This window comes from Primulina huaijiensis, chromosome 5 (assembly GCF_012295235.1).
Source record: "Primulina huaijiensis isolate GDHJ02 chromosome 5, ASM1229523v2, whole genome shotgun sequence".
In the NCBI taxonomy this organism is placed as follows: Eukaryota; Viridiplantae; Streptophyta; class Magnoliopsida; order Lamiales; family Gesneriaceae; genus Primulina; species Primulina huaijiensis.
In genome coordinates, this window is record NC_133310.1 from 14,514,683 (window position 1) to 14,520,255 (window position 5,573).

General features: G+C 37.4%; 1 long non-coding RNA gene across 1 annotated transcript in view; it reads left to right on the plus strand.

The window, feature by feature from the left end:
* The window catches only part of LOC140976035 (uncharacterized), a 3,262-nt gene extending 512 nt beyond the window's left edge, over positions 1 to 2,750 (plus strand). Inside the window, exons 2-3 of the long non-coding RNA XR_012175150.1 lie at positions 1,897 to 2,484; positions 2,538 to 2,750. This is a non-coding gene — a long non-coding RNA (uncharacterized lncRNA). The remainder of the gene's footprint in view (positions 1 to 1,896; positions 2,485 to 2,537) is intronic.
* Positions 2,751 to 5,573: the final 2,823 nt, after the last annotated feature.

Consider the following 5,573-nt stretch of genomic DNA (forward strand, 5'->3'; position numbering starts at 1 on the left):
AGTCACCACTACTAGTACAATCATTTAATTAGTAAATTCCAAATTGACAAAAAATGATTCCGAACTCATTATAATCCCGATCGATAATTCGAAAGCGTCGATGTTCCAAAGATACAAATCTTGTTCATATAATGAAAATAAAAAATTTCGAAGACAAAAATTTTAAATTACCATATTAGGCGGCTGCCAGTTTTAGTGAACTCCTTCACAAAACAGGCAGTTTCTGTAGAACCCGTCACGTAGACTACGTATAAGTCATGCATAATTTCTAGTATTTAAATTAAAATGATTTTATTGCATGAGTATTTAAATTATTTTCTTTAAATTTATTTATTTTACGTAGTAGTTAATTGTCACCTTTTAAGTTAAATAAGTGAGGCCGGACTGGAGATAGAGTATAGAGATAAGTTAATAAAGACTTATTTAAGAAATGGTAATTTAGCATGTTAGTAAATATAATTTAAAAAGTTGGCATGCATGCAAGTTATTGAATTTCCTTGGCATTTTAATTAATTTTTAAAGCATTAAATGCATGTTTATTTCAGTAAATTGTGTTTAATTATTTTTATGCATTTTATGCATAATTCATGCATGTTAAAATTTATTTCATGTTATTTTATAAATTCATGCATTAGGATTTCTAGGTGCATTTCACGCTCGAATGAGGAACGGAGACTAGAGAATTTTCATGAAAATTATTTTTAATTATACGATTTATTTTTATAAATTTATTTAAAGCGTTTTTAAGTGTAATTTTCAAAAATGGGAATTTTGGATATTTTTACCCGCATGATTTTAATTTTTAACGGTACGCTAATTTTATCGAGTCGGGGGACTTTTTAAGGTTTTGACTAATATTTTCAAATCCTTTTCAACACGATATATTTTTCGAGAGTGCGTTTGGATTTAATGGACCTACTTTTAAGCTTCTTGGGCTTAAAATCATTTTTTTCTTTTAATTAGTAACTTAGGGCTCATTAGCTAATTGTTAATTATTTAATTACTACTTAATTAACCCTAAACCTATCATTCCCCACCCCACCAGCCGACACCCCTCATTTTCAGAACCATTCCCCTCGGTTTTCACAGCAGGAAATTCAAGAAAGCTTCGGCTACCATTTTCTTGCAAAGAGAAATTCCTCCGGCCATCGTTCTGCGATATCCTCGCGTATATACATCATCAAGGCACGCATTGTACTCTCGTTTTTGCATCTCATACACCATATACATGCTGTTGTGTGACTAATCTGTAGTAAAGTCTCGATCCCACCAAGAATATGAAAGATTTTCGGTTTTGTTCATATGCTGTTTTTCTTTCATTGAAACTTACGTTTTTCTGTAATTGGTGCAAGGTGCTGCGATCCTTGTGGGGTTAGGGACTACTGGTGTGTCGAGATGTTTGGCTTGGGGTTTAGTTTGGTGGTTGGACGTTGCTGGGGAGAGGCCGAGTCGAAGGTTTTGGTGAGGGGGCCTCGGTTAGTGCACTTAGGGAGGTAGGGGTGGAGTCGATGGCTCGAAGGCCGATCTGGGGTCTGAACCAGACTATATAAGATTTGAACCGTGGTTGTGGAAAGGTGAAGGCTGCTGGTACACCCATGGTATGGTTCAGTCGCGTGAAGGAGCATGAACCGTGGGTGGCTCATTTTGGGTTGGAGCGATCATGAGAGGAAGGGGTGGTACATGGAAGTGTAAGTGTGGGTTATTTGGGTCTAGGGGAGCCTAGATTAGTCATGGTATGATTGGTTGAGGGCTGGTGGCGGTGGAGGGGAGGTGAGCACGTAACTTTAGAGGAGAAGTAAGGTGGACGTGTCATGTGGTGAGGGTTGAGTTGCTGGATTTTTTCCAGCAACTGTCCANATTTTAAGGAGTTTGGTAAGCTTCGGGTCAATTTTAGAGGTCCAGGGGTGAAACGACAATTTTTGGGTTTATAGGGGCAAAATGGTCATTTTGCACCCGGGGTGAGATTTTAGTCCTAGCAGCGCCCTGAGCACAAATCATGATATTTTTAAATGTTCATGCATCACGTTTACGATTTTTACGCTATTATAATAATTATGGTGCATGCTTGGTTTAAAGGAATTAAGAGAGAAAAGTGAGAAAGTGAAGAACACTCCGTCTCCACCGCGCCGCGTCGTTATTTCGTTTGTTTTCTGTCAAAACAAATCAAGGCATGTTTATATCTTCTTTCACTCTTCAATCAAGCCATATAGGTATTTTTAAATATCGCAAGTACATGATTTTAATGCAAGAAGATCGAAATTGTTCATATTTAATGATGTGATTTATTTATATTACGTGCAAAAATATTAATTTTGAGATTTATGCGATATTGCTTGTGGTCACCCTACTATCATGATTAAATCCGGTCGCCAGTTACCGGTCCGGTCGTCAGTTACCGGTCAGTTCAGTTGTTTCACCCAGTATACTGTGGCAGGAGTCTGATCAGACGTACATTATTAAATCCGGTCGTCAGTTACCGGTCCGGTCGTCAGTTACCGGTCAGTTCAGTTTCATTCCGATCGTCAGTTACCGGTCAGCTCAGTTCAGGGACCACTTGCGTAGACCATAATCTCACCAGAAAATTATTACAAGTTATTTCATTACAGGGCTCCAAGGAGCAAACATTTTCACTATGATATTTTCAGTTCAGTTATGCACGTGCTATAATTACCATTGAAAGGATATTTTACGTTACACCTCATTACAGGAAATTTTCACTTGCATGCGACTTTATTAATTATTTACTTGTTATTTACGATATATGCATGCTGAGTCTTTAGACTCACTAGACTTGATTGTTGTATGTACTGATGATGCCGGGACCAGACTTGTGCTAAGTATCTATATGTCCAGGAGATCTTAGGTTCGAGTCTGGGGAGGCACAAACTCCAGTGCCTGGGCTGGAGGAGTCAGTGAGTAATGCTGCCATGGGATAACCGACTCCCGCCAGTTGGATCGGGAACAGCCCATGGGCTTTACAGTTTCATTCTCTTTCATTGATAGGATTGGTTAGGGGGTGAAATAGTGGTTAGAAGTGGGGGTTGAATAAACACTAACAATTTCCACAACCTTTTCGAATAATAAGTCAGTTTGGTGATAAACTGAAACTCGGGAATCTTGTCAGTCGATATCAATCAGTTAGCAATAATAGTGCGGAAATAAAATGACTGATAGATAGAATAAAACTGAAATAAGAACACACAAGATTTTACGGATGTTCGGAGATTTGAAACACTTCTACGTCACCCTTTCTATCACAAAGATAGGATATTCACTAAAAGTCTTTGATCGATACAAACAGTTGTACAGACCCACTTCAGTTTTGGACTTAACAATGCCAAACTGAAACTCTTAGTTACAAAACGATTTACAGTACTCAACTGGACTTAAATAACCTAGCACAACTGATTACAACAATATCAGTTTGTGCTTGTAAGCTCGAAGTATAGCCTTAAATGCTATGAATGTATACAATAAGCGTGAGCTTTGAAGTTTCAAATATTTCAGCAGAGTAATAGTTCAGTTGATAGTTGTTCGAGAGTTGAGTTGAGAATAGTTAAGTTCGGAGAGTTTCTCAGCTGCTCTTTCTCTGCTATTTATAGGCTTTGCCTCTAACGGTAATATTGAATGTGATTTGAATCTTTCTATCCGTTGTTTGCCACGTCAACATTCTTCTGACAATCGTACACTGTGCTTTTTCTGAAATGCGACGATCCCACTACTAGTTGTAGTCTGCTTTTGTACAGTTGTCGATTGAATGTCATTTTCCTTAACTGATTACGTGTACAGCTGAAAGATCAGCTGATAGGCTATAAATGATAAGCTCACACCTGTATGTTGTCTGCGTAGTTCAGTCAGCTGGTTTAGTTGCCTTCGATTATCTTTGCATTAATATTCAGTTATGGACAACCGATATTTTGCATATTTTAGATCAGTTACTATCAGTCTTCTTGATCAGTTATTTCAATCTATTAAATGCTCAGTTTGTCAAACTTCCGAAATTCAGTTTCCAAAAATTTTTCCCTTTTTGGTATTTGACAAAACATAGAAAATATGAACTGATCAACTGAACTTATTGTAGATAAAATAACCTTTTATTGACAACTCTTTCAACGTACAGATTCGTACAAAGAATGAAAAAATAAAAGAATATTCTAACTGACTAAAATAATATTCAAAATTTGCCACAATCTTCAACGTAGAGACTGTCTTCTAACTGATATTCTATTTCTTAACTTTTTTTTATCAGTTGGTCCTTGATCAGTTGGTTGACTGGGTTTCTTTTAAAATCCGTCTGCTGATCTTGCTCTTCTTCTTCCCTCTTTTTGTCAAACGTCTCAACCTTTCTAGATATAATGCGAACTTCCGAGTTGACATTTGAAACAACATTCATGACAAGTTCTTGCATCAAATCCATTCTCTTTGTGACAACATTTTCTAGGTAATAAAAACGTTTGTTGAACATTGCTTGAGTATTGAAATGAGCTTCAGTCGATGCTCGGTTTTTCCGTATTTGATCCATCTGGAAGAACAAGTTCGTAATATCCTTTGTGACTTGTTGAAAACTTTTGAACGTGTCCTCCTTTATGAAATCAATTTTCATAGTATGCGCCAGTTGGGTTGTTTTGATGTTAGAAACGGAAGTCATCATAGTGGCAAGGTCGGTCTGAATGGATTGAATTTTATCGAATATAGATTCAGTTGTCATTGTTATATTAGGGGACTTGACTCCAGATGTTTCTGGTTCCTGCTCCCTGTTATCTCGATTAAAGATCACCAAGGCCCTGTCAGTTGTTTTTGTTTCAATACTAACCATTTCTGGAACATCTTCTGTTAAGGCTTCCTGCTGAAGCTTTGGAGGAGAAGAGAGATTTGGATCAACAGTGGTGCTTGAAGGCTCTCCAGTCTGTTGATCAGCTGAGAAAGTAGATGGTTCTTCAGATAGTTGCTCAGCTGATACGGAGATTGGTTCTTCAGTTGGTGGAACAATTGAAACTGTGACTGACTTTACAGCTGGCACCTCTTCAGTTAGTACCTAAGGCAACTGAATCTCTTCAGTTGTTGCTAGAACTACCTGTTTAGTTATGGTAGTTGACTGAACTGGCTCTTCAGTTTCTGTGATAACTGCCTGTTCAGTCGTGGCAATCGGCTGAACTGGCTCTTCAGTTTGATTTAAAATAGCCTCTGCGTCTGATTGTTTAGTTTTGCTGGGTTTTTCAAATGCTTCTGTAGATAAGATAGTCTGGTGAATATAAGTGGCAATTGATTGAATGACTTCATCAATATTGGCCAATGATAGCTCACCATTAGTATAAAGTTGAAGATCCGCAGTTGAAGTTGGAGGAGCTGAAAGAGATGATTCAGCTGTTAGAGTAGGTGCCCGTCGAGCCAAGTGTTGGCCGATGGTTCATGTTTAAACTCTATGTAATCTTTATTTTAATAATATTTGAAATTATTGTTTTGGCACATCTTTATCTGTATACCCATGCTAGTTGCATAGATAAAGCCCTTGAATATACAAATAGTAGAAAGAATATGAGATGCTCATATGATGAGTATCATGAAACTCATAT